The sequence below is a fragment of the Onthophagus taurus genome, chromosome 11 (assembly GCF_036711975.1).
Source record: "Onthophagus taurus isolate NC chromosome 11, IU_Otau_3.0, whole genome shotgun sequence".
NCBI classification, from domain to species: domain Eukaryota; kingdom Metazoa; phylum Arthropoda; class Insecta; order Coleoptera; family Scarabaeidae; genus Onthophagus; species Onthophagus taurus.
Genome location: NC_091976.1, coordinates 7,205,850 through 7,222,271, shown reverse-complemented (window position 1 = coordinate 7,222,271; position 16,422 = coordinate 7,205,850). Strand labels below are relative to the sequence as shown.

Sequence of the window (16,422 nt, the reverse complement as noted above, 5' to 3'; positions counted from 1 at the left end):
AGGATGGTTCAACGAAGATATTTATTTTTTGGGGTCAATTGCAACGATTTGGGGTCAAACAACAAAAATTAGAATGCAAAGTTTCGGACTTAGAATAATTTAAATAAATTAAAAAACAGCACTTGAACGATGACATTTATTGTAAAAAGCTTAGTTTTCTACCGGTTTCGACTGTGCAACAGTCATCCTCAGGAAAACGACCTATATAAAACAAGGATTACATTAATAACTTTAAGTATCGTAAAAGAACGTGTGCTTATTCATGTCTATCTTAAAATATGAAGAAATATAAAAATTAATACAGATAACTTACGGCAACGAACATTTGAGGTTATATTTCAGTTGCAAATCACATATTTGCGCGCCTAAAAGTTTTCACAGTTTATCATTTCTAAATTAAGTTATATTAATAGCTTTTTGTGAAGTTGAATGGGTTTTGAACAAACTTTTTCTTTTATGCAACCCCAATAAAAAATAAAGGGAATTTAGCAAAGGTGCCATAGTACTCCTTTTCTTAAAAAAAAATGTATCAAACTTAATAGACATAATTTTTCAATGGGTTTTGAACAAACTTTTTCTTTTATGCAACCCCAATAAAAAATAAAGGGAATTTAGCAAAGGTGCCATAGTACTCCTTAAAAAACTTAAAAAAAAAATGTATCAAACTTAATAGACATAATTTTTTTGAACCTTAACTCAATCAAACTAATATTCTTATTACAATTAAGTAATAAGTACAATTAAGTAATTAAGTTACTAAGGATTACATTATTAAAAAAATCACTATTAAATTAGGAACATTTCTGACCATAGCACTTACAGATATGATCTACTTAACTAAAAGACATCTTTCTTATTTTTACCAAAACAGGTATAATAATAATAATAATACATTTATTGAGATACCAAATGTTACAAACAACAATAATAGAAACAAATAAAATATAAAATCAAATAAAAAAATTACGCTGGTATTTCTCAAAAGGAACTGCGTCAGTGCTAACGCAACATTTTGCGATTTGAAACAAACAATATTTATTCAATAATTAACAAAAATAAAATATTCAATAAAAGAAAATAATGTACTATACTTCAGTGAGCAAATAGAAAAAAAAATAAACAAAAGAGAAAACTATAAAATGAGGTTACAATAAGAATTATGTAACCAAATAATAAATGCGTAGCATCTCCAACTAGCCGAAAGTCGAAAAGTTTAATAAACAAATGCTATAAGATAAGAAAATAGACAAATGATCTGATATATCACAAATCGAACTGTCGCATACTTAAAAGGAATCTAAATTGCTTTTTAAACGTTAGTGTTCCCAAGGCTGTGTTTACATGGTGGCATATATCATTAAACAGAAATGGTACGCAATATGAAAATGATCTTTTAAATATTTGTTAAATATTATAGTAACGGTGACACGACGCAGACACGCCGCGGCGTGTCTGCGTCGGACATTGATATTGTGTACATCAGTTCTGACTCTAATTTTATTGTACAAGTAGGGTGGACTTTTAAATTTTAATATTTTATGATAAAGCAGACACAATGTAATATTCTGCGATTTTCCATATTCAACCAACGCGCCCAAGTTAAAGTATGTGAGATATGAATCTTCGGATTCCAAATATAAACCGTAAACATGCATTCTGCACCCCCTGTATACGAGCACTGTCAACGTGATCTAAGCAGAAACGGTACAGCTGGTCACCATAATTAAAAATTGACAAGATAAGTGTGTCACATAACTGAAGCCTCAGTCTTCGGTTTAAAAGATGCTTGCTGCTATATAAGACTTTAAGAGTATAATATGCACGCCTAATCAGAGTGTTTACATGTTTTTTAAATCGGAGGGAAGAATCTATTGTGACACCCAAGTTACGCGCTGTACCAAAAATTTCAATCCGATTATTCGAAACAAAAATTTCTAGTTCTTCCCGAGCACGTCCAGCAACATTTTTACCCCCCAACATGATAGCAGACGTTTTTGCAGCATTAATGTTAAGGCAGTGACTTTTAGCAAAACTAATAAGAGACTGTAAATGTCACTCAATTCAAAACTACAAAACAACTGTGTATCATCTGCGTACATGTGAGGTTTGCAAAATTCCAATGAACTGCACAACTTTAGAGTGTAAATTAGATAAAGAAGAGTGCCCAATATTGATCCTTGAGGTACTTCAGAACTAACAGGCTTCTCTTTAGATCTTTTGTCATTGCAGACAACTACCTGGAATCTTCCTGACAAGTAAGAATTGAATAATTGTATAGATCGCTCTGATAATCCAATAAAATGTAAAATAGACAGCAAGGTTTTATGGTGAAGGGTGTCGAAAACCTTAGAAAAATCAAGTAATATTAACAAAGAAATCATATTAGAATCTATAGCATGTATGATGTCATCAGTAACATCAAGGAGAGCAGTCGTACAATTATAACCTGGACGAAATCCAGACTGAAAAGTAGGCAAGATGTTCATATTTACCAATATGACACCATAGCTCAGATGAGACAACCCTTTCAAAGACCTTCATATGGGTTGGCTTCTCGTCCGATACCCGCCAGACGTTGAGTTTCGGGATTTCAAAAAAAAAAATAAATTAAATTAAAATATGACCTTTCAAAAAATAATTGTGACCTTCAATCAAAATTCTAAGTCCCAAAAAATCGGAATAAAATTTCGATTTGGAAAATTTCTCCGACACAGTTCCCAGAAATATGCAGTCGTTCGTGCAGCCATCAAATAAGATAAATTATAATTTTGTCGATTGATTGGAATAATAAAATTATTAAAATTCTAGCTAAATTATTCTAAGTCCGAAACTTTGCATTCTAATGAATATCTTCTTAATTGCTCCTAGAAACAAACACATAATTAAACAAAAGGTCAGACAGGCGGTTAATTCTATTTCGAATTTGAATAATTCTGTTTTGAATATAACCCCTTTAAAAGAGTTAGGATTTCAAGAAGAATTCACACAATCTCTCACACCACCAGTGAGTGCCATTAGTTAGGCAACCAACCAATCAATCGACTAAACAAAAATGAAAACTATAATTTTATTAGGCATGTTGATTAGTGCAATCACGTCGCAATCAGTCGAACAAACCGAATCTAACGGTAAGTTGTAACTAATTTTATTTTAATTTCGTATACCGTATATCCGTTACTTTACGGACGTCTGTATACCGACGTATTTTCTCAAATTTTTATGAATTAATATCATAAAAAAATAATATACGAATAGGGAGGAAAATTTGAAAAATGTTAATAACAGTTATGATACCATCTGTGCTAAAGATTTGTACGAAGAAATAGAAATTTTACTAACATGTTTGTTCCTTAGTATGAATGCAATGAATGCCCCAGATTATATCAGTATTTTGGATTTATTTAAGATGCTTCCAAATGTTTACAAACTTTGCCAGTCAGTGTTGCATCACAAGAGTGACCGTTTTTTAATGCTTAAAATATTAAAAAATATTTAAGAATATTTTGATTACATGAACGAGATTTTTAGACGTAGAGTTTTGTTTTTTATTTGTTGTTGACGCAAACTTTTTAGAGTAGATGTTGGACTAGGTAGTGTTGTAACATTATGGAGTAAAAAAATTTTATTTTGAAGAATTTTCAGATGTATCCGTCTTTAAAAAAGAACATATTCCTTTTTAAGCAGATTTTAGAACCACAACTTTTCTGTCTATTTTAGAAACGCATTTTAATTTAAGTATACTTAAAAATATGTACCTACTTATCTATATCGTAAATTGAATAATATTTAGAAATTAGCGGATTTATTTGTTTAGAAATTCTATTTATGACATCATTAATAAGTTAATAAGTGAAAAATTATTTTGATAATTTGATATACAGAGTGTCAGATAAAAAACGCCCTAACCTGTAACTCTGTCATTTACATTCCGATTTTCATGGGCGAGGTATGAAATGAAATGGTTTGATGAATACTCATGCTACAAATAAATTTATTCCAACGTCATCTTCAATTTCAAGCGATTATTAACTTTTGTTTTTCAAATGGCTGCCTATATCTTTCTTCACGTCATTGGATAGAGTTTGTTTTTCTGAATCCATTGATGTACAATACATCCATTTTAAATGTAATATTAGTAGACAAAAGACACCTGTATATACAGGTTGTCACACAAGGATGCCGGAAGCTGTAACTCTGTCATTTACATTCGGATTTTCAAATAAACTTTTTCCAACGCCATCTTCAATTTCAACCGATTATCAATTTTTGATTTTCGAATTGCTCGGAATGTTTTTCTTCACGTTATTGGATAGCGATTTTCTTTCTGAACCCATTGCTGTACAATACATTAACATTAGGTGTAATTGTAGTAGAGAAAAACATTAAAATAGTTTCCGAACATTCTCTTAAAGTCACTTGTGTTATACTGCTTCAGGACTTGAAATATCATTTAATGACTGTTATCAGTTTTGCCCGTTATTTTTTTCCATGGCACACTACAGTACTACAGAAGTGACTAAAACAATGTTCGGAAAATGCTGTAATTGTTATTCTCTGCTAAAATTACAATTGATGTTAATGTATTGTACAGCAATGGATTCAGAAAAAAACCTCTATCCGATAACGTGAAGAAAAACATACCGAGCAGTTTGAAAATCAAAACTTGATAACGATTGAAATTGAAGATGGCGTTGGAAAAAGTTTATTTATAGCATGAATAAGTAGTAGTAATAATTTATAGTAGTATTCATCAAACCATTTTATTTGATACCTCGCTCATAAAAATCGGAAGATAAATAACAGAGTTATACTTTGCGGTGTTCTTGTGTGACAACCTGTATATAAAGGCTGCCTTTTCTCTGCTAAAATTACATTTGAAATGGATGTATTGTACAGGGTGGTTCAAATTCGATGTCCGAATAGACTAACTCGGAAACTATAAGAGTTAGAAAAAAAGGAGCTTCCATGTCATGATCTCGATTTTCGAGTAACTGCTAATGCCGAAAACCTCATACCGCTATCGTCTTTTGTTTTTCCGCTAGAGGCCAAAATTGAAAATATCGTAAAACCAGCAAGTGCAATTATCTTCGTTATTATTCTAGGTGGAGTATTATAACTAAGACATTATATGGACACTTTTTTACAGAGAATTTGATGATGTAGACAAAAAAATTTTTAAGATTTTAGATTTTGAGATATCATGACAATTTTCATTTTTTTAAATGGAAACAACCACTGATTATTCGTTTATTAAATTCTTTATTTTTTTCTGATTACAAAAATATGGGGTTAGATAGGTCTATTTCTTATTGTTTTAGAATAAAGCTAAAAATAAACTTTTTTTATAAAATTTCCATCTAGTGTCGTCGACGAAATTAAATTTACAGTTTCCTGTAAATTACGGTATTATAACTAAAAATTATTCTACTAAAAATTTATATAAAATTTACTTTATTTTCTAATATGTAACATTCTAATATGTTAAACTTTTCGTAATTTTCGTAATCCATCTTAAAAAACAGGATTTTTAAAGTGACACTTCAGAAAATTTTTGAATACAAATGTTGCTGTTTATTTGAATTAAAAAAAAACATATGGCGCCATCTATCAATAATTTATTAAGTCATTTAAGAATAATATTAAATATTAATAAAAAATGTGAAATAATGCAATCTATTTCAACTTTTGCATAATTACATATATAAATTAAATAGTTCAACAAATATATTTGTTTCAAATATCAGAAATATGTTTTTTTTTTTTCATTTTTAATTATAGTACCGTAATTTACAGGAAACTGTAAATTTAATTTTTTGGAAGACACTAAAAGAAAAGTAAATTTTTAGCTTTATTCTAAAACAATAAGAAATAGACCTTTCGAACCCTATATTTTTGTAATCAGAAAAAAATAACGAATTTAATAAGCGAATAATCAGTGGTTGTTTCCATTTAAAAAAACGAACATTGTGATAATATCTCAAAATCTAAAACCAAAAAAATTTTTTTGACTACGTCATCAAATTCTCTGTAAAAAAGTGTCCATATAATGTCTTAGTTATAATACTCCAGCTATAATAATAACCAAGATAATTGCGCTTGCTGGTTTTACGATATTTTCAATTTTAGCCTCTAGCGGAAAAACAAAAGACGATAGCGCTATGTGGTTTTCGGCATTAGCAGTTTCTCGAAAAACGAGATCATGACATGTAAGCTACTTTTTTTCTAACTCTTATAGTTTCCGAGTTAGCCTATTCGGACATCGAATTTGAACCACCCTGTACATCAATGGATTCAGAAAAACAATCTTTATCCAATGACGTGAAGAAAAATATATGGAGCAATTTGAAAAACAAAAGTTAATAATCACTTGAAATTGAAGATGGCGTTGGCAAAAATTTATTTGTAGCATGAATCACAGTATTCATCAAACCATTTCATTTGATACCTCGTTCATGAAAATCGGAATGTAAATGACAGAATTAAAGCTTGGGGCGTTTTTTATCTAACACCCTGTATAATAATTAAATTCGTTTTTTATATTGTATTTATATTTTATATTGAGGTAACAAAGATAATTATAAATTCTATTGACGAAGATCGCATAACCCGTATAAAGGTTATCTGTGTTTCTTGTCTATTTATCTCCTTATCTTTTTAATTTTTACCAACCTATAATTTTCGGATGAAAGGCCCGTGGATAATTTTGACAACATTCTCAGAATATCAACAACACATCCGTATTATCTATGTGTATAAGTGTTAAGTTCATGCGTAAACAAATTCATGCAGATGTACTCGTTGCAGTAAACGTTTACTAAACCATAAAAAAGCAAACTATCCGGATTGTCTAATTATAAGTTTTTAATCATTTATCGCCGATTACGTAACGTTGGCCCGTATCTGAACGCAAGTTCACAACATTAACATTTTCTTTCTATTGTTTCACCTCTTGTTGGAAATCCTGCACATTGCGCAACGACTCAGGGCCTTACTAATCGTATAAAAACTGCACACGAACAAATTAACACATCAGATGCGCTAAAGACGCGTCTCTTGTTGGTGTGCAGTTTACTTTTCCTTGGCTCGCTACGAGCTCAAGAGAACACAGGCGAAGAGAGTATAGTTTGTTTTTGAACGCTAGATAATTATCCGAATGATACTAACTTTTTTTTTTAGAAGAATCTAAAGATTTTCGAGATAATGGTTTATTTATATTATTACAAGACAATTCCGCAGTCTTGAAGAGGGTGGGCAGGTCGCCATATGGTGGCGCCGACTTGGGCGGCGGTGTAAGCACCAGCTTCGTCGTGGGCGTGGGCGCCCGCTTCGGCGCCGGCGTGGCCGCCAGCTTAGGCGCCGGCGTGGACGGCCGTCTGGATGGCCGTCTGGATGGCCGTGTGGACGGCCGCGTGGGCACAGGTAGTTATGGTGGTTATGGATCGGCATAGGAGGAGCTGGACGAAGTAGTGGAGGTCTAGGAGGTCATGGGGTTGGAGTGGGAAGTGGCGGCGGTTCGGGAGGTGTTGGTGGTCTCGGAAATGGAGGAAGTGGTGGTTTCAGAGGGGTCTTGGAGGATCTGGAGGTCATGGAGGAGGTTCTGAAAAGGTGGTGCTTGTCGTGTTTTCTACCAGAATTGATATATGGTGTTCTTCAAATTAATGTGTATATAGCCTAGACTTTTCCAATTTAATAAAATACTGGTATAAACCAGAAGCTAAATCTGATGCCAATTAAATCATATCATTAGAATAAATATCAAAACGATTCAACCAAACTCCTAAATCCTACCCATATTTAAAGCTGTTAGAAGAAAAGAATGAATAAGCAAGAAATCTGTGTTGTTTGATCCTGTAACCAGTAACAAAAAACCAATAAATTTCAGGAGTAGGATCTGGGATAATTAAAACAACTATTTTTGTTAAGATTTATTTTAATAGCAATTTGGGTTGCATAAAGTATTCAATTTTATTTTCAATTTTGGTTAAATCGAGAACCACTTTTTGTGTTCCAAAAAGATATAAAAGAGCCTGTGTGCACAAAATTTTCCCCGTCCGTCTTTTGATATTCTTCACATTGTATCAGTCATAGCAGTAAAACTTCGCAATTACACAAAGTACGTTAAATCTCGTAATCATACTCCGTATAAAGAAAAAGTGTAAAGCAAATAAGATAAAGAATAATTTAATTTACAAAAAAGCAATGTTTGAATCAGCGCAATCCAGAAAAATTAAGTAACACAAAATGGTCCTTCGAGTCTGATTGTAAAAACAAAATCGAAATAAAAATGGTATCCAAGCACTGAAGCGGCGTGTCAAATCCTTTTCCACGACGTCGTCCATATTGGGAGTGCTTTTGCTGACCCGTCCAAGACGACCCAGGAATTCCAGACCACGCGACTTAGAAATCCATCAAAAGTGTAACGAAATCAAGGGAAATGGACTTAATTGAAGAATTTCACATACATAATAATAATTACAATAACCTTTTAATGAATGATTAACCCATATAGACAATTCATCGAATATATTTAATTTTTCAAATTACACATTCAACGCATGCGCAATTTCAGTTTAATAATATCTTAATTCAGTCTCCCAAAGTTGATAATACAAAATAGATCACTCAGTTTTCAAATTTTAATAAGTCTGTAGATTCAGTAAGTTACATTCACTAAATAATCACATTTACAGTTTTTCATCTTCTTTTACAGATAAATTCTTAATTTAATTCAATAAACCACATTTTTACGTTAAAACCAATAAGTCAACTTTTACATTACTTATAAGACATGCTCTTCAAGGCATAAATAACTATTCTCACATTTTTTCACATTTAAGAAATTTTAAATTTGTACAGGGGATAAACTCCTAAACATATACGCCTAAATTATTCATGAACGTAGAAATGAATTTTAATTATAAAAAGGAGTTCCTCTGAGATCTGACGGTGAGCTGTTTCCTTTAATTTTCATTTAATCCTTATATATGTTGTTTTTGCTCCTTAATTGTTTTAATCTTTAGTTAATTTGTTAAATCAATTTGATAATGTCATGGTATTTTCAGTCGTGCCTGAAGAAGAAAAGAAATTCCGAAACATATGCAGCGCTGAAAAACAAATAAATTTGCTTCATGGTTAAACATAGTTTAATTATTAAATAAAATTTGCGATGAACACCGAATCTACTATATCTAAATTAGAAATCCATGTTGGAGGCCTGGTAGCCAGAAACGACGCCATTGTGACGTGCTGTAAGTCCTTTTCCTTCCTTCCTTTTCGGTAACATCCTTCCTTTTCAGCAACAAACTTCTTCCTTTAAATTTCCACCTACTTCTAGGGCCCATATCTTCGTTATCTAGAAAGATAGCGAAAAATGAAGCACACGGTTGGAAAGCTTGGTCTTTTTTCTATCTTTCGTCCGCCGATATGTTGATAATAAGAGCAAGAAAAAATAAGAAACGTCGCACTGCATTCAATTTACCTCAAAATTACCAAATTTCACGGCCTTGTGCAGCCGTTACCAGACGGAAATTCAATAAATGGTTTACATATTCGGAAAGAGCTGACCTTGGACTATCTTATTCCGAGTTTTCGTCCGTCAATATCTGTCGGCGTCTGTCAAAAAAACGCTCCTGAAAAGGAGCCTACAGTTGGCAACAAACTTTACTTTTGTATTTCCATCTATGTACTTTTCAGACGGATATCTTTGTTATTTATAACACTAGCGAAAAACTAAGCACACGGTTGGAAAGCTTGGTCGTTTTTCTATCTTAAACCGAGTTTTCGTCCGCCGATATGTTGATAATGAGAGCAAGAAAAAATAAGAAACGTCGCGCTGCCACGAATTTTTGCCGCGGCTAAACCACGCTTGGGTCAATAACTCTCTTATATGACGGGGAGAAAACTCCAGAACTATGTTCATCTTATGGGAAACTTTCTGCTCTTTTCATCGGTATATAACACATCTCAATCACACGTTTGCACAATCGTTTATCAGCCCAGCAACAAACTTTTCCCTTGTATTTCCGTCTACTTTTCGGGCCAATATTTTGGTTATCTAGAAAGATAGCGAAAAACTAAGAACACGTTTGGAAAGCTTGATCTTTTCTCTATCTTAAACCAAGTTTTCGTCCGCCGATACGTTGATGATAAGAGCAAGAAAAAATAAGAAACGTCGCGCTGTATTTAATTTACCTCAAAATTACCAAACTTCACAGCCTTGTGCAGCTGTTGCCAGATGGAAATTCAATAAATGGTTTATATATTCGGAAAGAGCTGACCTTGGACTACCTTATTCCGAGTTTTAACGCATGTATTTCTTGCACTAATAACTTTCCTATTTGATGGGGGAAAACTCTACAACTATATTCAGCTTATGGGAAATTTCCTGCTCTTTCCAACGATGTGTGACACGCCGTGATCACACGTTTGCACAATCCTTTTTTCTAACTATGAACTACCTAAACCACGAATTCTTGCCGCGGCTAAACCACGCTTAGGTCAATAACTCTCTTGTATGACGAGGAGAAAATTGAATGAGAATTGAACTGAGTTAAAAACCATCAAAACACAATTCGAATCTAAAATTGCTCAAATTCTTCGAGATTCTGATAAAATAGGTGTAACATGAAATAATCTTTCCGTTTTGAACAGTTTAACATGTTTCTAAACGTAAAACTAAAACTAGAACTAACACTAGCACTATCAGTAGAACTAACACTAGACCTAGAACTAGAAACTTTCGGGTTCCAACTAGTTTTCTGAAGAAGGTGGCACCCGAAACGTCAAACATTTGTTCAAAAAACGCACGGCTCAACCCGAAAGTTTCTAGTTCTAGGTCTAGTGTTAGTTATAGTGATAGTGCTAGTGTTAGTTTTATTAACACCGGCCGTGAAAGCCTTCGTACTTATATGTTTTTAAACGGTTTTAAATAAATTAAGACTGAATAGGAAAATAAGACTGACATGGTCAGCTCTTTCCGAATATGTAAACCATTTATTGAATTTCCGTCTGGTAATGGCTGCACAAGGCCGTGAAGTTTGGTAATTTTGAGGTAAATTGAATGCAGCGCGACGTTTCTTATTTTTTCTTGCTCTTATTATCAACATATCGGACGAAAACGCGGTTTAAGATAGAGAAAAGACCAAGCTTTCCAACCGTGTGCTTAGTTTTTCGCTATGGTAAAGCGTTGAAATTTGGTACAGTGTAAACTTATTTCACGTAAATCACTAGGCAATTTTTGAGTTGGATCGGTACGCATGAACAATGTTATACAGCCTGTTCCTAAACTTTGTTTGCTCAGAACTTTTTTTTTCTATCATAACCCTACATTTATTTTTGCAGTTTCTAATAGTAAATTTAGTTTAGAATCTTTTATCACTCTTAGAGAATATTGATAAAAACAACCGTTTTCGTATTAAATACAAAAATGTTAGGCTCCGAATTCAATAACATTAAAAAAAAAGAAGTAAATAAATAATCTGAATTGTCAATGACAAGTGAAAATCGAACTGAGCTGTCATAACTATTATGTATGCAACATGTCCAAGTGTAGATTAAGCTAAATCACATTTTTAATTTGTTTTAGTTGGTTTAATAAAAGAATTCGAAAACAATAAATTAAAAATCAACAAAAAATAAACAAATAAACGACAACACTAACAGGAATAATAAAAACATACATAAAATAACAAGACAAGTAATAAAAAATACTAAAGGAAATGTTCAAAAACTTAGATTTCCTTTTTTTTAGTGCTATTAATGAAATCGGAACCCAACATTTTTGCATTTAACACGAAAACGGTGACTTTTATCAATATTATCTAAGAGTAATAAAAGTTTCTAAACTAAATTTGCTATTAGAAACTGCAAACATAAATGTACGGTTATGATAGAATAAAAAAGTTCTGAACAAACAAACTTTAGGAACAGCCTGTATAGCATTGTTCCCGATGACCGATCCAATTCATAAATTGCCTAACGATTTTACATGACATTGATTTACCCTGTACCAAATTTCAACGCTTTACTGTAAATAGTGGTTAAGATATTTGGAAAAATGTGTTAAAATTTCCTAACTTACATGGCCTGTATCGTCGAAATTTGAAAACTTTTTCTAATTTTTTTTTACGTGAATCGTCATCATTTTGACTCTAGTATATATGGTTAAATTTGTTCCCCGAGTCACCGAAACACCCTGTATAGTGACGAAAATGTTTTGGTTCGTTTAATATGCGCGAAATCTAGGGTTGCACCGTTAAAAAAGGGTACAGTACCACGGGTGGAACTAATGGGCGCGTTATTACTCACGGAACTGGTAATAAACGTAAAATCTGTATTAAAGATAAACGTTAGTCGGGAAATTTATTGGACCGATTCTAGCGTGGTTTTGGGTTCGTTGTCGACGAGCCCTTGCAGTTACAAATATTTGTCGGTAATCGGGTGGCGCGAATAACCGAACAATCAAAAATTGGTGATTAGAAATACGTACGTAGTAGCGATAATGCCGCAGATCCAGTATCAAGAGTGGCTGTGAATTGGCCGGTTTGGAGCTATATTCGGTCGGGCCCAGATGGCTGAAAGAGAATGAAAACATGTGGGCGGTTAGAGACTTTCGAAACGAGTATTTACCTGAAATTAAGAAAACGGTTTTTTCGATAGCTGTGGCGTCGGGAGATCATTTTGTTCAGTTTCTCATCATTAAATCGTTTACAGCGAACAACTGCATACATTTTTTGGTTTTGAAAAAGTGTAAAACAAATAAAATAAAGAATAATTTAATATACAAAAAAGCAGTGTGTTTGAATCAGCGAAATCCAGAAAAATTAAGTGACAATTTTAACATGCCAATATTTCGATTAAATTTGTAATTTTCCTCAGGGCTTCTTTCTACAACAACAAAATATCAATAGAAAAACAGCATTAAAAAATTTAACCTCTTAAACATACCTAAGTTCTTGAAACTGGCAAACATTAATACAAAAAACGTCGAAAACAATAAATTATTATCAAACTTTCATAACAGAAAAATCTTTTCTCTTGATAACATGGAAACGCACGTGTAAAAGTCAACGCGTACAATGAAAGGTTAAAAATCTTAAAAACTAAAAAACAACTAACGCCCTCCTCCGTGAAGCGGTTGGGAACGAGAATTACATGTAATAACTTGGTCCCTTTTGGGGTTTCATATAGGGTATTTAATTGTGTTTCATTAAAAACCATAAAATAATTTGCTTAACAACTAACTTTATTGATAGCTAAAATAATACTCTTTGCAATATTAATTATTACACTATTCAAACGGTTCATTGTGCGTGCTCATCAATTAGGCAATCGGTGAACGACCAAAAATGCTTACTCCACGAGCCGCACAGTTCATCGTCTTTTATTTAATGCTACTTATGCTATTTTTTATAATTTACACTTATTTCTAATTAATTTCTAATTCTAATTTTATTTATTCCACTACATCTCCCTTATTGTTAAAGAAAATTTAAACATCTTAATGTTTTAAATTTTCATGTTCAATTTATTTATTCCACTACATTTCTATAACAATTAAATCTTAAATTCTATAATCTATTATAATTAAATTTACATAACACTACACGTAACAGTCTCTTTTTTATGCACTGTATTTTTTCACTCTGTATTTATGCACAGTTACTAATTTATATATTGTTAATTTTTATAATTATGTTAGGGGATTCATTTTTAATTACTTTGTATGGACCCTTATAAATAGCTTCTAGTTTATTGTTAATTTCGCTTTTTAATAATACTTTATCATTAAACTTAAAGTTAATTTCCTTACAATTTTTATCTAACCTACATTTTCTCTTATTTTTAGATTCAATTAAATTCGTCCTAGCATCGTCTAATGCAGATTTCAATCTAAATCTCAATTCATGGTTATAATCGTCAAAATTATATACTGGTTGATTGTTATTAAGCAAACTAGTTGGCAATTTACATGTTTTTCCAAATACTAATTCAAACGGTGTGTATTTTGTTTCTGAATGCACGGTGTTATTAAAAGCAAATGCCCAAAACGGTACCCATGCACTCCAAGTATCTTGAAATTTGGAAGTTTGAATTCGCAAATATGCGCCTAAGCTTTTATGTGTGTTTTCCAAAGATCCCAAAGTTTCATGATGATAAGCACATGAATGTAATTGTTTTATACCTAAAACCTTTGCTGATTCTTTAAAAACACTTGCTAAAAACTCAGTACCTTGATCCGTAACAATTTCCTGTGGAATACCGTACTGTAATACGAAATTTTGAACAAAAGATTTTGCTACAGTTTCGGCTTCTTTGCTTTTAATAGGATATGCTCCTACGAATTTAGTAAGTTCACATTGAACGGTTAAAATGTACCTGTTATCTTCATTATCTTGATTCAAAGGACCTACCAAATCTAAGAAAATTTTTTCAAAGGCTGATGATGCGGTGGTGTTGAGTGTTAACGGTTCTTTATGAGATCTCGAGTGTTTGTACCGTTGACACTCATCACATTTATTTACGAATCTCGTTACATCATGTTTTAACTTATTCCAACAGTAGTATCGCTTAATATTGTTAAACATACGATTGATACCAGCGTGACCTCCAGTAGGTAAAATATGAAATTCATTTAAAATTAATTGACGTGTTTCTTTACACTCAATGTAAGTTCCTTTATTTATTATGTTAAATTTTACGCGTAACTCTTTGATTATTTGTGAATATTTCGCTAAATTGGCAATTAACTTATCATTTTCTTTACATTTAAATATACACAGCTGTGAAATTTCATTATCAATGCATATAGCTTCTAAGTGTCTCAACTTTGCGTCTAGGGCTGAAATTGATCGACAACTTAAATTTATATAAATTATTTGATGCCTTTTATCATATAAAATTTCATTATAATTAATTATATCCATATCATTATAGTTATAGTTCACTAATTCATTATTGTTCAAATTTCTTAATTCGACTGAACCTATTGGCCGCTTTAGCAATTCAACAATTCCTGGATGGCCAGTCCATTTATCAGTATCATTGCCAGAGCTTACCACAGATTCAGAGTTTCTTAATTTTTGCTGTGCACGTGTCGTTACAAAAACATCGTGTGACATATTTTTTAGATCTGTAGAGTCAAGAGTAATTCTTGATAACGCGTCCGCTACGGAATTCTCTTTTCCCTTTATATAGTGCACAGAAAAATCAAATTCCTCTAACACTAACCTAAATTTAGTCAATTTCGAAGAAGGATTCGTCATGCTGAACAAATATATCAATGGTTTATGATCGGTAAATATTTCAAATTTTCTACCGTACAAATATGGTCTAAAGTGCTTTACGGACCATACAATTGCCAAAAGTTCTTTCTCAATGACTGGATAATTAATTTCTGCTTTATTCAATGACCTACTAGCATATGCAACAGGCTTATCATCAGAATTTGAGAGTACTGCGCCAATTGCATAACCAGAAGCATCAGTTTTAAGAATAAACCTATTACTCTCTGAAAAATTAGGATATTGTAAAACCGGTGGGTTTATTACAGAATTTTTTAGAATTTCAAACGTTTTTTGGCAAGTGTCATCCCATCGAAACTGTACAGACTTCCGGCATAATTTATTCAACGGATATGCGATTTCAGCAAAATTTTCAATGAACCTACGATAATAGTTTACGAATGCTACAAAACGCTTACATTCGTCGGCATTTTTCGGTATTGGGTAATTTTTTATTGCATTTATTTTAGCAGGATCTGGTGAAATTCCGTCTGCAGAAATAATATGACCTAAATATAACATTTTTTTTTCTAAAAATTGACATTTGACTGGATTTAATTTTAAATTTACTGTTCTAAGCCTATTGAGTACTTTTATTAAATTTTTGTTATGATTTTGTAAACTATTTCCGAACACTATAAGATCATCCATATAAACAAAACATGAATCATAGTTTAAACCTCACATCGCAATGGTCAAAACCCGTGAAAATGAACTAGGGCTTGTTTTTAATCCCATTGGTAGCCTAGTCATTTGAAACTGGCCTTTGTTGGTAGTGAAAGCTGTACAATTTCGACTGGATGGTTCCAATTCTACTTGGTAATATCCTTGAGAAAGATCTAAATGGGTAAAATATAACGCGCCTGATAAGGAGTCAAAAATGTCAGTAATGTTAGGTAACGGAAATCTGTCATCCTCAATATTTTTATTTAACAACCTATAGTCGATAACAATTCGCCATTGTTTGCTTCCCTGACTATCATTTTTCTTAGGAACTATTAGCAATGGTGAGGACCAACTTGACTTTGTTTCTTCAATTATTCCGTCATTTAACAATTTATTTATTTGAGAGTCGATTTCGGTTTTTTGCGCTTGAGGTAACCGATAAGGTTTGAGATAAACTGGATGTGCGTCTTTTTTT

General features: G+C 32.3%; 2 long non-coding RNA genes across 3 annotated transcripts; one reads left to right on the top strand and one right to left on the bottom strand.

Annotated features, from left to right (window-relative positions):
• The first annotated feature begins 2,797 nt into the window (after positions 1–2,797).
• Positions 2,798–7,724, top strand: LOC111421831 (uncharacterized). 2 transcript variants are annotated; one of them, XR_011642063.1, is made up of 2 exons: positions 2,798–3,128; positions 7,177–7,724. It is a non-coding gene; the product is annotated as an uncharacterized lncRNA (long non-coding RNA). The 2 variants fall into 2 exon arrangements; XR_011642062.1 differs by lacking the exon at positions 2,798–3,128 and adding an exon at positions 7,044–7,117.
• Positions 7,725–8,622: 898 nt separating this feature from the next.
• On the bottom strand, positions 8,623–13,055 carry LOC139432211 (uncharacterized). Its single transcript, XR_011642078.1, has 4 exons — positions 12,946–13,055; positions 12,628–12,885; positions 12,488–12,572; positions 8,623–9,352 (listed from the first exon to the last, which is right to left on the bottom strand). It is a non-coding gene; the product is annotated as an uncharacterized lncRNA (long non-coding RNA).
• Between the last annotated feature and the right edge of the window lie 3,367 nt (positions 13,056–16,422).